We start from the raw sequence: 17,246 nt of genomic DNA on the forward strand, positions 1-17,246 counted from the left end.
TATACCATCTAAATTATAATGAAACGAGGAAAATTCAACGACGCACGAAGAATACCAAGCCCCGTTTGAACTTTAGGAATTCATAGGATACAAATGACATGCCATTAGGGTTATCGATTCCAGCTCTTATGAGCTTACTAATACTCAGCTCATATAAGCTTACCGTTATTCAGCTCGGAGGAGCTTACCGTTTATAGCTTGTATGAGCATACATGTATAGGAATTGACAAATTACAATTCAGTATACCTCGTGTGTACTACCCGCGTATCTAACGATATTATAAGTGGTTCAACGGGCATAATTCTGTTAAGAGACAATATGAGTTCGATACGAATTAATATAGGTATATACATGAAATATATGGAAATGATGGTACATGATATATTGATATATTGTAATGGATGATATATGTATATGATGAAACGGTAAGATAATGATATGTATCATGACATGTACATATATGAATATCTTTGATATGTTGATACATGGTAATTATGTAAGTTGAGACGAGTAATGAACTCAAGTGTGACATGTTGAGAAAATAAGGTTATCAATGTTGAATTTATATGAAATATGTTCAAGTATGCTAACATGTGTTGTTGTTTGATGCTTAGGCAAGTGCCAAGCTATTGGTTGAATGGTATTATGTTTACTTATAAGTCGTAATGAAATGGTAAGTGCTCAAATGAAAATATACTTGTACTCCTGAATAAGTGGTAAGGTTTAAATTATGCAAATTCTTATGAAATGGTTTATCATGTGATTAACTCTAAAAGAGCTATGTTTAAATGCACTAGCTTGTGGCTATGGTTGATGATAGGCTTGTGTCTTGTGTATTATGCATATGAAATGGAACGATGAGTTAAATTGATGATGTTATTTAAGCTAAATAAAGTAAATGTAATGGAAAGTAATGACATGCAAACGAAAGGAAGAAAATTGAAAGAGATTTAAAGTTTTTTATCAAATCCTACTTTGTTAGGGATGATAGGTATAAGTGATGTTGCGGAATTATTCAATTTGGTTTCAGAATCGTGTGGTATCAATATATGATTATTCCTGATATGTATAAATTTCATATTTGAAATGGATAGATATGATTAAAGTTTATACGAGCTTACTAAGCATTCATTTCTTACGTAGTTATTTTTCTTTACTTTTCAGACTATTGGAAGCTCAATTGGGTTGGAAGCTCGTCGGAGATTTATCACACTATCTAGCAATTATATCGGTAGATTTTGATATCTTGGTTAAGGTTATAATGACATGTATAGGTATTTTGGCTAATGTTAGCCTATGTGTTTTGGTTGTGGAAATGACCATTTGGTTAGTTTGCATCTTGGCCTTGTGTTGGTAAAATGATATATATATATTATAAGGTGTATATAAGTAGCCTTGTAATGGCTGATATATGACTTGTTATGGTTGAATGATGGTAGATAGCAAAGTAGTTGAATGTGCATATTAGATATGACATATAACTTGTTGTGAATTGGTGTTTTGCCATAGTAAGCATATATGTATTTTGATGCTAATGATTATGTGGTACAGTTGGTACCAAATGGTATGTTTTGGTAAGTGATTTACATGTTGTGTAATGATGCAAACTTAGTTTGAAGTTAATCAAATATTTTGGCCAAATTTAGTACATGGTTATACATGTTTTAATGTTGTCATTTGAGGTGCCTTTGGGCATATTGGTTGGATGTTATTGTACCATATGTGTTTGGCTATATTATGCATGGTTTTGGTGCTTTTTAAGGGCTTAGGTCTATGTAAAAGGGATTATAGGTACATATTGAAAAAGGAGAGAAAAATGGCTTGTAAAATAGCTTATTTTCGTCCACATGGGCGTGTGTCTTAGCCGTGTGTGATACACGGCCAGGTAACACGGCTGTGTGTCCCCTGTAGTTTTCAAAGGGTTGCAAGTCAAGTTTTACACGGCCTGGCACATGGGCGTGTGAGGTTATTTTGAAGGGTACACAGCCGTGTGAGTCATACGACCGTTTGACCCCTGCAATTTGTAAATTTTCATCTTTTCCCTGAAATTTCTATATGTTTCTGATTTAGTCTCGATTTGTTGCTAATGTGTTTTTAGAGACTCAAGTGCTCGTATAAGGGACAATATGTATGCTATTGATTGGTTTTGCTATGATTGATGATATGAATTAAATGTTTTAAAATTTTTGATAGTTCTAAAATGTAAACTCCGATAATGCTTCGTAGCCCTATTCTACGACGGATACAAGTTAGGGGTGTTACAGAAAGTAAAGAACAAAGAGAATGAGAGAGCAAAGAGAGATCAATGGGAATATTTTACAATGTTTCTCCAAAGTCTATATTTATAGACATAAGAAGTATAAATGAAGTAGACATTTAATTCTAATGATTATTAGAATTTAAATTACATGAAAACTTATCTTGATCTTGATAGACATCCATTTAATAAGATATTCATAACAAAAATAAAATATTATATATATTTAATTTTGAGATTTTAATAGCTTGTTTACATAAGAATATTTATTTGTTACAAATTTCTAATATTTTAGAAATTATAATTGTGAAAGTAAAAGCATTCTTAGCAAGTTACATATTTAAATTTAAATGTTTAAATAATAATAATAACAATTATAAATTTATGTGAAATTTTTAAAAGCCGACTATTTATCTAATATTTTATAAAAATTAAAACTTTATTTAATTTTAAAATATTTATACCATAATTATTTATTAATATATGATAATTCAATAATATAACATAAAATGTTTTAAAGTAATTTCAAACCATATCATAAGAAAGGCTTAAAAGGAGAAGTTGATAACTAACAACAATTGAAGGCCCGATAGGTTTAATTTTGCAATTGACTTCAGGTTTACTTTTCAAAATTAAATTGAAGCATATCAATATATTGGAGGATCAGACCCCCTAAATTAAACTGGATCCTTCTAGGATCCTTTTATCATGTATATTTAGGTTATGAGTAGGCACTAGAGAATATTTTGTTTATTTGGTTAGGAAATATTTTGTTAGTGCAAAATTTGTAAATAAATCGACTTGTTTTTTCAGTTTACATCTAATCTTTCAGGAGGAAAGTCTTAGAAGGAGACTGATCTAATTTAAAGTTGAAGTTGCAATTTAGGTGAATGAGTTAAACTTAAATCATGTGCTGCATCTATTGTTGATAGTGAATTCCTTTTTAAGTAAGGCATGACAAATGTAAACCTTTTTGAAATTGCATAAGCAATATTTTCATGTTCATCTTTATTTTCTTACTAATAATTACTTCGTCCAATTACAATTGAACAAATAATTAACAGAAAAAATCAATAAATTTTCATACCTAATTATCATTAGAATATAATTCTCATGTACTCTAAAAATTCTATTAACAAATAAAATATAAAAGATCGCATTTATTTCACAAGCCTTCTTTAAGAACTAATTTTATATTAGATATATATATATATAATTATTGATATGGTTTGATTTATTATGACACTTTTCTCCTATCATATCCTTAACAATACCATAAACTTGGAAAATCATGGTTGTATTTTGTGTTTCAAAATTAACCACTTATGTGTTAAGAAAAACTTTTACAGCTTTTAAATTTTGTTTGAACACGTGTATTTAGTTTATAATAGATGCACCTGATTCTTTTAATAATAATTTGATATACTCGTCTTTTTATATTTTTAGTTGAAATTAAACGTAGTGATTATTAGTAGGAAAATGGAGATGAATACTAAAAATTGTCTACACAATAGAGATGAAACTTCTTACTTTTGTAAGGTTTTCTTTAGAGAGTAATCCGCTATAAACAACAAGTACAATATATGATTTAAGTTCAATTCATTAACCAAGTTACTTTTCTCTTATACTTGAATTAGATCATTCTCTCTGAAGCTTTTCCTCTAAAAGTTTAGATGTAAACTATAAACACGAGGCAATTCACTTATATTTTTTATATTAACAAAATAATTCCTAATTGAACAAATCCTAAACAAGCTGTTCAATATATGAGCAAAATAGCCTTGTTTAATTACAATCAATAGCAATCTCTGATTCCCATAAAACAACCATTTAAAAAGGTCTGCAATATCTTGTTATCAAACTCTTTTGAAGACCAAATTTTCTATTTAAGGGGACTTGATTGTATTGAGAATCTGAATTCTAAGCAAAATCTTCGTTAATAAGTTGCTAACAATCCTCAAAGAATAAACAATTAAAGGCTCAAATAACTTTGGTCAAAATATGACAATTAAATTTTGTCAATTTTTTCTTAAGTTGCAATTGACGTTGAAGCTTGTAGTTATATATGATCTTAACGGTTATTATTTCTTCAAAAGAAGAAATAAATTATGATTTGAATATGAAAACTTGGCTCTATTAACATAAATATGAATTGATCCAATCTAACATGAATTTCAATCTAACCCAACATTTGGTTATAAAAACTTAATAATTTAAAGCCTTCCAATCGAACCCAAAATGAATCGAATTTGAAATGAATTTAACTCGAGATGGCTCGTTATGATAAGATTAATTGACAAACTCAAAATGATTCAAACTTGAAATGACACAACTGAAACAACCTAATTTCAAATTGCTCTGAATTTAAAATATTCGAAAAGTTTTAAAATTTATTGGAGAATTAGGAAATGATGAAACTTTTAAAATAAAAAATCATATATATTGAAAGAGTTATATAGGTAAATTAATTTATTTCAAAAATAAATTAAAAAATCTTCTTCTAAGGATTTAAAATTTGGTGAACAACCAACACAATCAAAATCTAATTTAACAAAAATATTCACATTTTTATTGCTTTATCAATAAGAATTACTTTTTATAAAAATCAATAATTCAATTTTATATTATTTTTATGTCTTTTCCTGTGTGAGTGTATTTATAATTTGCCTATATAGAGGAAAAACGGATTTTAATAACTAAGATGTACTAATTGATGGCAAAAAGAAGAAAAAAAAAAATAACAAAGATGAATTGTAATACCCATCAAGACGTTAAAACAATATATATATATATATATATATATATATATATATATATTCGAAACTAAGAGCTCCAATTCATGCCATGAAGTATAAATTGTTGCCGAGAAACCCCATTGACAAGAGATCCAACGATCGTGCCAGTGTTGAATGGAGCGTTCTGAGGCAACTGATGACTGAGCAAAGAAACGAACGATGAGTTGGTATCATCAATGTCAGGGCCAGCAATGGAAATACTATTTAAATCACCATGGAATCTGGGTTTCCCTGATTGTGAACCTGTTGAATTTGGTTCATTATTCCAGTACTGTGGACCTGCTATTGCTTGTTTAACTGGGATTGAATTTGTCGTAGTTGCTGATAAAAACACCATGGAAGACTTTGCTTTGAGCTGGAAGAGACTGCGATTTGTGAAATGGAACTGTTTTGCATGCTGCCTCCTGTTAACATCCCTTCATAGCAATTCTCTTCATGTTCTAGCAATGAACCATGATTTTGATGGCTAAAACTTGGCAAGGCTGAATGGTTTTTATCCCTTTCCATCAATCTTTGGCTATTGTTCTTCTTATAAATCCGGCATAGAACCCAATCATCAAGCTGAAGAGAAGACAAACAAGAAAAAGAAAATGATGAAAGTCTTAAATATATGGGACTGTTAACAGATTATAGATATCTTTGTACGTACCCGTAAAGAAGCTCTCCTGTTGGGTAAGTCAACAATTTGAGCCTTTGAATTAGAATTACTGTCGATGAGTCTATATTCATGCATAATCCAATTCGTTTTGATCCCCTTCGGAGGCTTACCTCCATAGAAAACCAGAGCCTTCTTGACACCAACCTTTTGATTTCCATTCGAAGTTATGATGGGCTTATCGGTCCCCGTGGCCTTCCAATAACCCGAAGTTGTCGCTCTATTAGGCCTTGCTCCGTTCGGATATTTCCTATCTCTTGGACTAAAAAAATACCACTCTTGCTCTCCAAAGCTTGCTTTATCTACAAAATATGCACAATTCAAAGAGTTATGCACCAAGTATTTGACTGAAATATATGATTTGATCAACCAATAAGCATGGTCTAAAATAAAATTTTTGGGCTCTTTATGTACTTGGAAGCTCCCATGGATCGAATTTGTAAAGATCAACTGCTGCTATGATTGTAACTGGTAAAGGAACCGAAGCCACCTTCCTTTTGAGGTAGTGAACCACTAGCTCTTCGTCGGTCGGGTGGAACCGAAACCCTGGTGGGAGCTGCGGGTGCGGCGAGGTGGATGATGAATCCGTACTCTCCATTAGTTTGCAGTATTTAACATTTTCTTTCTAATTTTTCATGAAATCTATAGAGTTCAAAGAATTGGTAACATGGTAGATGAAAGTAATGGACAAAATTTCGGATTACATGTTAGATGTTATAAGGTAAGGGGAGGGGGGAACAATGGGTTGGCTGACACCAATGGTCGGATGGCACGTAGGATGTTTAGTGGTGTGCTGACAGGTTGAGAGCATGGGTTGGTAGGGACCACATAGGCGGACAAAAGGCAAGAAAATTGGGAAGGGACAGGTTTCTGGGATCGTAGGTTTCGAGCTGTCTATACGCTTTCCATGTCATGCTTTTCCTATGTAAGAGCTTCAAGCTTAGTTCAAGAAAAACTAATTTTTCAAGAGAAAAAGAGTGTGAGAGGCGTGCATGCAAGCATGTCTGTTTTTGACCATTCTTCTTCTTCTTCTCCTTCTTTTTTTTTTTTTTTTCTAAATCTAGTTTAATATTTTTTTTGTCATTTTATTGACCGATATAGATTTCACCTATGTAACATGCTTAATTAATAAGGAAGCTTATCTTAAGATTGGGTTGTGAAATTTTTGATTTTTTTTACTTTTATAATACAAAAATAAACAAAAATATATGAAAATGGTATTCCACCCACATTATTTACCAAAATGGTATATTGTGGGTGGTGTAGAGGCGACACCAACCTTATATTTTCAACCCCAATCATTACTTTACTATTTAAAAAAATAATATTTTAAGGGTTGAGGGTGGTGTAGAGGCAGCATTGTTTTATACAGTAAAAGATACAAAATACGATATGAATTTGGCGGTGCCTTCTTGATAGGTAACACAGTTGTACTTTCCTGATAGGCGGTACTAGTCTGATTAGACCCATAAGCACTACATTTTAGGGTTTCACTGGAAAATAGGGTTTTGTAGTTTATAAATAGTTTTAGGGTGTTGAAAAAAAAAGATGTGCTTAGAAGGCTTAGCTTAGTTGAGAAATACAAGGGAAAGAAAATGGTTAAAAAAAAAAAAACAACAACTTAGTAGTAGAGAAGATACAAGAGGAAGAGAAAGGTAATTTTTTTAGTGTAGTGTTTATTGTTATTTTTCAATTTCAATTTTTTATTTTATTTTATTTTTGTTTAAGGAGGAGAGGAAGCAGCACCTAAATTGTTATTTAAAGGTAAATTGATTTTTGTAGTTATTTGTTAATATTTTTGTAATTAATTCTTTTAGTACTAAATATTTGTTTGATTTTGTAGTTTTATTTAGCTTGAAGGTACATTTGTAAATATTTTTATGGAAAAATTTAATATTTGTTTGGATTTGTGGTATTGTGTTTTTATTACTTTGATTTGTAATTTTAATTATTTATTTTATAGTTTTTTTTGAAATTGCATGTTGAGAAATTTAATTATTTTTACAGATTTAGTATTAAAGCAGGATAATTAATTCTTCACATGCGTTTATTTTGATGGAGTAATTTTGACAATAATAGTTGGATGTATATTTGAATGTCACCAAAAAATAGCTCTGAGGTTTAATATAAATGTCTGAGTTGATGAAATGAAAGAAAATGATAAGTGTAAAAATTGTTAGACGTTGTGGGAGAAGGATATTGAAACTATTCTACAAATGTGCAGTTTCATCAGATCCCATCAAATTCACCTAGGGGTGAGCAAAACTCGATTCGACTCGAAACAATCGAAAAAAAATTCAAATTTCGAGTTAAACGAATCGAGTTATTCGAATCAACTCGAATTTTTTTTTCAAATTTCAAGTTCGAATCGAGTTGAGTTTTCGAAGTCGAATAACTCGAATAATTCGAATAATTCGAATATCAAACTATAATATTTTACATTTTTACCCTAAACTCCCAAACCATTTTACTTTTCCCTCAAAACTTTTACTCCTTTCCACTTCCCTCCCAAAACTTTTACTCCCCTCCCCTCCCAACCCCCCAATCTATCCAAAATCCATTTCCCACCAAAATTTTACTCTCCCATTTACTTTTTCTCAAAATTTTACTCCCTAAAACCCTCAAAACCTTTTATTTTTTCCCAAAATTTTTACTCCCTCCCACTTTTCCCCTAAAACTTTTATTTCCTTCCCATCCCACCTCTCATCTACCCCAAACCCTCCCCCCTCCAATTTTTTTTTAATATTTTCCCTCTAAAATTTTACTCCCCCTATTTACTTTCCCTCAAACTTTTATTCCCCAAAACTTTTTATTTTCTCCCTAAACTTTTACTTCTCACCCTTTACTGCCAAATAAAAAATCAAAATTATCCAAAAAAAAATCACTAAACATAAATAGTAATAATTTTATTTATATATACTATTTATATTATTAAATTAAATTTCACATTTTATTATTTATATTATTGAATTGTTAAGTCATATTGAATATTTATATTAAAATTGAATTATTAATTATGCCATAAAATATTAGTGTTAAAATTTTATATTGGTATCAATTTCATATTTTATTTTTAAAATAACTTTTATTAAAAATCATATTTTTACATTTAATATATTTTTAATTCCAAAATACATAGTGACAAGAATCTGAAGATAATTGAAACAACTAAGCAAGCAAAGAAACTAAACAGTATATAAAAAATTAATAAATAAATTATGAGGTGATGAAAGTTAATAAAAATTTTGATTAAGGTGGACAAATTTTATTACGATGGGTGACAGTGGATACAAGGACCCAAAATTATGTTTTAAAATTTAACTCGAACAAATATATTCGATTCGATTCGATTCGAATTTCATCTCACTCGACTCGATTCGAGAAAACTTCAAATAAAGTTAGGATGATAAAATGAGATTCGAAAACTCGATTAACTCGAAAATTTTTTATTTGATTCGATCGAATGCTCACCCCTAAATTCACCGAGATGGAACTTGTAGACGACGAAGATGTGGAGACAATGGTCACTCTTTATTGTCGGAATCGGAGTCATCAAACTAATTCGATTAAGTTGTTTACTGAGTTAGCTGATGTGGCCAGTTGAAGATTTCACTCCATTAAGTGAAGAATATAAAGTTCAAGATCCATGTACGGTGATTTTGATAGCGTTCGTTGATAGGTGAACAACTATACGCAAGATCGACATCGATCTTAATGCTCCACCTGCGTTTGAGAACCTTAAACCGTGTCCCTGTTTACAAATATATTAGTGGTGATTGAGATCGATGCGAATGGTGATGATGGATATGATAATAATGATCTTTTTTTATCATGAGGTTGAAGATTTTAGTGATCCCGATCTAAATGTGGTCCCGGATGATATTGGTGATGAATGTGCGAATGACGATGAAAATGTTAATGCGTCTTTAGTTGGGAGCCTGAATCGAGGCATTGTAATACACAGTGATCTTAGGGCACACATGTGGAACATAGACCTCGATACGACTCATGTATTCGAGTTCCCGGAGGACCCCGATATAGTACCTGCTCACCGGTTGGCCATAGAATCCAGACGTGATGAGGTTTTTGTGGGCCAAAAATTCACAACCAGTGAGGAGTGTGTATTTTCTATTAAGTAGTATAACATGAATTTATTGGTTGACTACAAAGTCATCGTGTATAAACCGACATTGTATATTGGGAAGTGTTGATGGTTAGCAAAAGGTTGCAATTGGTAAGTATGAGCCGCATTATCCAGAAGTCACAAATGTGGGAGATTCAAAAATTTGTTGGGCCTCAGACATGCACTTCAAAACGTATGGCGCAAAGCAACGCAAACTTGATTCCAAAACTATTTGCACATGCATCATGCCAATGGTGAAAAATATGTCGACCATTCCTGTTTAATTATTGATTCTCGAAATGCAAGAATGATTCCAGTACCGAGTGTTATACCAGAAAGCATTGATAGCTAAACAGATGGCCGTGAAACAGTTCTACGGAGATTGGGATGTATTGTACAATGAGCTACATGGGTGGATAGTCGCTTTGCGAGAGTACGTGCCAGGGATTGTCATTAAGTTGGAGACACGACCTTATTACAGCCCGAACGACAAACTACAATCGGGAAGAAGAGTTTTCCATCGGATATTCTAGACGTTCGATCCACGCGTACGAGTATTTCCCCATTGCAAGTTGAATGTGCAAGTTGATGGGACATGGCTATACGAAAAATATACACAGATCATACCTATTACAGTTGTTAAAGATGGGAACAGGAACATGCTCTCGATAGAATTTGCCATCATGGACAAGGAGAATATGAAATCATGAGAATTCCTCCTAACAAACTTGCAGACGTATGTTGTTTGGAACGACAATATTTGCATCATATCCGATAAAGGTAAAGGAATAATTACTGCAATTAGGCATTCCGGTATTCCATGGAGATCCCGTTACTGCATCTAGCAAATCATGGCTATCTTTCACTAAGACTACAAGAATGCAGACTGGTGGAGACAACATGTGAAAATGGGTAAAATTTATTTTTAACATATGTTTTAAATGTTCTTGATACTTCAACAAACTAATTTGAGACCGTAACTTGTCTTTTCTTAATATATACACAGTGTACGAGCTAGAACCACACATTTTCAGGCAAAGGATGACCAGACTTATGGGTGGCATACAAGGTGAAACGAATATTCTTTTTCGAGTATGGTTGGGATCTATGGAGTCGTGGCAATAGACTCAAAGTTTCGATGATGGGGCTCGATATGTTCAAATGACCACCAGCCTAGAAGAGGCAGTTAACTCCATGTTAATGCGAACACGACATCTTCCAATTTCATTTGTATTCTTAGCTATATTCTACAGGCTGACAACCTTGATGCCAATAATGGGGTTGAAAAAAGCAATCAGATGGACGCAAGACACGTGTTTGTTGAAGATGCTAGGAAGACAATGGATACGAACTGTCGAAGATCGAGATCAATGATTGTAGAAATATATTCTTGACAGTTCGAAACTTTTCGAGTTACAGAGCTCATCGATCGTCGACCACGTATCCCACCTAGGTTCTACGGAGTTAATTTTTGAAACAAACGGTGCGATTGCGGGAGGTTCTAGTTACTTCGTTACCCCTGTGCGCACGTCATTGCTACTTGTGTTCAGGCCTCGATCAATGCTGAACAATATATTGAATAACTTATTAGTGTCGAAACCATTTTTTCAAATTTTGAAAAATGTGGATCGACTTTTAAAATAAAACGGGAGTCGCCACCGATCTTTTATTGTGGTGTGATCGGATCACCTTGAAAATAATTTTAGGTCTGCGAATTTTGAGAAAGCAGGTTGGAGTCGATTACATACGAGGAAGGGTTAGCACCCTCGTGGCGCCCAAAATTGGTACCGAATTGATTGTTTAATGTCTTAATGTCGAAATTTTGAAAAGATTTTAAAATACGATCCTTTGAAAAGAAAATTTTAATAATTGAATTTAAAATAAGACTTACCCACTTTAAAGAAATAAACAGTCACACTCAGTGAGTTAGAGCGTAACAATTTAATCTTCGAAGTTAGATTCATCCTTTCTAAAAAAAATACATTTTGAGAAGGATATTTGGTTATTTAGATCATTTGAGAAACCAAAACCCAATAAGTTAGGTTCAATTTCCTTAAAATTCCTAAACACCAAATATTTTTTTATTTAAAAGCGAGATAACAAAATGTCATATCCAGTAAGTTAGGATCCAACATTTTGAAATCTAAATAATTTTGTTTTTAAAAATATACGTCTTAGAAATAGATACTTGATGATATAAATTCATCGAGAAGAATTGAAGCCCAGTAAGTTAAGGCACAATTCTCTCGAGAATTATTTAACACCAAACCCTTTTGAATTTTGAAATGAAACGATTGGATAACGATACATATGATGTAAAAGAAGAAATACAATCTACGTTTAAACTAAGAAACAATTAAATAAGTGTTATACCAATACCAATATTAAATTTAACAACATCATATAAACTTGAACACTAATAAATACGCGATTAATAAATCCAATAAAATAAAAATGTTTAAACAATTAAATGATTATGTTTAAAACCATGTAAAAGAAAAAGGTTCGAAGTTAATACCACGCTTGAATACTAAATGTTTGCATATGAATTATATATATATATTTACAAAAGAATCATATAATTTTATAATGAAAATAAGATTTAAGTTATTCTAAAATTCCTCATTTAAAGAGATAAAGTAACTAATAGATATATTAGAAAAAACTATGGAAACAATTATAATACTAAATTTGAAAATAAAGTATACAATAAAATTTTGAAATAATATTTAATGAGCTTAATATTTTCAAAATAATAATTTGCAAGGATTTGTGTATTATTTTCTAAAATTATGCTAATAAAAGGAAATTTGAAAACAATATTAAGCTAAATATCAAAATAATGTTAAAAGATTAAAAATGAGAATTAATTTGCTTAAAAATATTTTTGAAGATGAATTTAAATATGATAAAACAATTTTAAGAATGATACAATAATTATAATAAAACATCAAAAAGTAGAATTTAAATAGAATTTGACATAAAAAAACTAAATTTAATAGATAAAATTATCAAGTTCCACCTAATAGTGTATAATGGATTTGAAAGTATTGATGATAAATCAAAATAATAATTTACTAAATTTTAAAACTATGGTAACAATATATTTAAAATATTATTAAGAGTTAAATATCAAAACATATGTCAAATTTTATAATAAATGAAAGTAAAACTGATTCTATTTTTTAGAAAAAATTGTTGAAGTTAGAAAGGAAAATTTGATTTGTATTAAATTGAAATCGATTTTAAAATTAAGGGACTAATCAGGCAATTAATCACAAGCATCAAAATAGTTTCAATCATCCACAAAATGGTGCCGTTCAAATCTGGACCTAAATGAACACGGAAACAAATATATGGTACAAATTACAAATAAATAAAAAAATCAAATTACAAATGCAGTAAACGCAGAGGGACCCGTCGCATAAATAAACCAAACGCTTCATAATCCCGCGGATCCTTCCCGGACCGGGTCACCGCTTGGGTCGGGCCATCGAACGATGCCATTTCAGTGCCATTGTTTGGGCTCTGAACAGCGTCGTCTGAATCCTATACTTAAGTCTAAGTAAACCTTAAAAGAGTGTTGTCTACATTAAACAACCTAAACTAAAGCAAAAAACTCTGCGCCGTTTTGACGAAGCCACGCCTTGGGCCTTTACCCACCATCCAACTCCGATTGCGACGGAGCAGAAGGAAGATCGGGCACCAGGTAAGGTTTCTGAACCCTCCCCCTCTGTTATTCCCTCCTTACTAATAATCAGCGAAACCAAAACGAAAAAGAAGAACGAAACAAACTGTGAATGAAAAAAAAAGAGAAGAACCCAGAAAAATCACCTCTTTTCGAATTTTTCTCTGTATTTTAATCGCATAAGTAGTAGTACCAATCCTCCTTTTGGTTCTTATATCCTCTTTTTTAACCGAAAAATCGTCGAATAAAATTGAAGAAAATAAAAAATAAAAAATAAAATAGAAAATCCCCTTCATTCGTTCCTCTTTGTTGTATTGTCTTCATTTTGTTTGCAGGTGAAATCGTATAGGGGTGTGTACGGAAGCCAGCTAGGAGACGCACACGCACCTGGTGGCACAGCATGCGGGGGGGGAGTTTGGCCGTTGCGGCGTTGGGAGCCAAAGCTGCTGAAGGTTAGGGTTTTTAGATTTTAGTTTTTAGGGCTTAGGTGTTTATTTTCTCTGTTTTGGGCTGTGAGTATTTGGGCTTGGTTTTTGGGTTTAGGCTAGTTGGGTTTGGGTTAAAGCTGTTTAGGCTAATTGGGTTTAGGTTAAAGTTGTTTTTTTTTTGGATAGTGGATTTGGGCCATTAGGCCTGCTATAATGGACTGTGGACATTTTAAGATTTTGGGTTTATTTTATTTGGTTTATTTTTGTTTATTTATTTCTAATTTGGGCCAGGCAAATTTGGGTTATTACAGCTGCCCCTCTTTGCTCATTGTCGTGTAACAGAAATGAAGCAAAGACTAAAAAATGGTCAAAATTACCCGGTTGTGCTGGCCCTTTGGTGCTCTTTTTCTACAAGTTGCCTCGTTCCAACCTACTGCATCTTCAGAGGTATGGGAATTAGTGTTTTGATCCACTCCACTGTAATATCAGGGAGATAGGATTCGTAACTCGTAACCTTAATCTGCTTAATTGTGAGGTTGGGGCGGTGAGATTTGCTGTTGTAGCTTCAATCTGATGCGATCTACTCTACTGTAACTTTAGAGAGATAAGATCCTTTGTTTTAATCCGCTCCACTGTAATCTCAGGGAGATAGGATTACTAGCTTCAATCTGCTCTGCTGTAATCTCAGGGAGATAAGATTTCTGGCTTCAATATGATGCGATCTACTCTACTGTAACTTCAGAGAGATAAGATCCTTTATTTTAATCCGCTCCACTGTAATCTCAGGGAGATAGGATTACTAGCTTCAATCTGCTTAGCTGTAATATCAGGGAGATAAGATTTCTGGCTTCAATCCGGTGCGATCTATTCTACTGTAACTTCAGAGAGATAAGATCCTTTATTTTAATCCGCTCCACTGTAATCTCAGAGAGATAGGATTACTAGCTTCAATCTGCTCCGCTGTAATCTCAGGGAGATAAGATTTCTGGCTTTAATCTGATGCAATCTACTCTACTATAACTTTAGAGAGATAAGATCCTTTTATTTTAATCCGCTCCACTGTAATCTCAGGGAGATAGGATTTCTTCTATCTGCTCCACTACTGCTTAGGGAGATAAGACTTGTAATTTCCAACCTATTCCACTGCTGGTTAGGGACATAGGATTTGTAATATTCGATCTGCTTCACTATCGACGTAGGAGGGCAAGATTTGCTATCTTTAACCAGCTCTACTGTAACTGATGGAGGCAAGGCTTTGTTTTCGATCTGCTTCGCTGTCAATGCAGGAAGGCAAGATCTGCTATCTTCACTGATCTGTTCTCTGGGGAACATGACCGGTATAATGAACCTAATTATGCCTAATGATTAGGACGGTATGATCAAAATGAACCAAATGCTCCTAACTAGACATGTGTGAATAGTGTTTGCATGAATGCAGAATTTTATTATTATTTTTTTGAAAATGATCCCGCTTAGGTTGTCATTACTTTGAATTTATCAAGGCATTAACATTGACGTGCTATAACACCTCCTCGCTTGACCGACTTCTTCAAAGAATCACTTAGTCAGATTGCCCCATTGTAAACCGAAAAAGTTCAATCCATTGAGGCGCAAGATTTGTACCATCATTCTCCCACTGCAATCCAAGAGTAGAAATAGGTGTCTTTTCCTCAAACCTCTCTTATCATGACTCAAGGATATAGGATCTGAAACGTTCTAGTTTCTTACACCATTCTTAGGGTGTCTTACCAAAAGGCTCATGCGCAAGTGAAGGTTCTCTTCTCCAAGGTAACCTCTTCCCATTTCCTGATGATCATTGCTTACTCGTTTATTTAAGCTTTATCATTAATATGACATCTTGTTGTTTTGTTCAATCAATGCATTTGACAACAAAATCTAAAGAGAAAGTCTAAATTTAGACTCTTCTTTCTCAAATTTCCAACATTTAAACTTGGTGTGTTCTAAACAATAGTCCTGTTTCAGGCTCCTATATTATTTAGAAACTTTTCAGAGTAATATGCAAAACTTCCTTTGTGAAAGTTTTATTAGTCCATTAATCATTATTCCAATGCAACATGTTTGCACAAGGTCATAACAATGGATAAGAATAAAGTTGGTTCTGAGCATAACTCAAAATGAATAAGTTATCACAAATAGTAAAGAAGGATAATAAAGAAATTGATTGGGAATGTATATCTTGGAAAAGAAAAAATATTCCAAGAATCAACAAAATTCAATATAAAAAATAGGGAAATTAAGTCCCCCAGATATCGCAGCTTGAATTTCTCTGTACAAACTTTCTAAAGGTCATTCTAAGTTTGACATGTGTTTAGGAGATCTTCAATGCTTTGTCGATGCCCCAAGACGTCGCCTATCCCTTCCTGTTAATTCAGGCATAGCAAGATTGCCACACATCTTGATCTGATCAAGATACCAGCTGCTCTAAACATTTGATGTCTCATTCTGATCAATATTTGAGCCGCCCCTTTCGGGTTTTCAACTCAAATCCCCTTTGGCCTAAGGTGCCCTTTGCAGGTTTTCCCCTTAGCCTCTCCATTTTAATCATCATTTTTTCTTTTTTTTTAGAGGAATCAAAGTGCCCTTTTTGGATTTTCACTTTGATCCCTTTCCTTCAAGTGAAGTATTTCTTGACTGGGTCTGAGTTTACAGGATTTGTCAAGTCTTTTCCATCCATCTCACTTAGAATCAAAGCTCCACCAGAAAAAGCCTTCTTTACGATATAAGGACCCTCCCAATTTGGCATCCATTTTCCTCTAAAGTCTTTTAGTATAAGGAGAATTTTCTTCAATACCAGATCCCCTTCGTAGAATTCTCTGGGACGAACCTTTTTGTTATAGGCTCGCATCATCCGTTTCTGATACATATGACCATGTTGGATGGCTCTCAACCTTTTCCCTTCTATTAAGTTCAACTAGTCGTATCGAGACTGAACCCATTCTGCTTCATCCAATTTCAATTCGGCTAATACCCGAAGAGATGGAATTTCCACTTCGATGGGTAAAATAGCTTCCATCCCATAAACTAGGGAAAAGGGGGTTGCCCCAGTAGAGGTCCTAACAGATGTTCGGTAAGCTAAGAGAGTGAAAGATAGCTTTTCATGCCAATCCTTGTAGGTTTCAGTCATTTTTCCCACAATTCTCTTAATATTCTTATTGGTCGCCTCCACTGCACCTTTCATTTTTGGGCAATATGGGGACGAGTTATGGTGACTGATCTTGAACTGACTACAAACCTCTGCTATTGTGTTATTATTCAAATTCAATGCATTGTCGGATATG

At 32.9% G+C, this 17,246-nt stretch overlaps 1 pseudogene; it reads right to left on the reverse strand.

The window, feature by feature from the left end:
* Positions 1–5,081: 5,081 nt before the first annotated feature.
* Positions 5,082–6,324, reverse strand: LOC105772253 (NAC transcription factor 25-like; annotated as a pseudogene).
* Positions 6,325–17,246: the final 10,922 nt, after the last annotated feature.

Source organism: Gossypium raimondii, chromosome 6 (assembly GCF_025698545.1).
Source record: "Gossypium raimondii isolate GPD5lz chromosome 6, ASM2569854v1, whole genome shotgun sequence".
Classification (NCBI taxonomy): Eukaryota; Viridiplantae; Streptophyta; class Magnoliopsida; order Malvales; family Malvaceae; genus Gossypium; species Gossypium raimondii.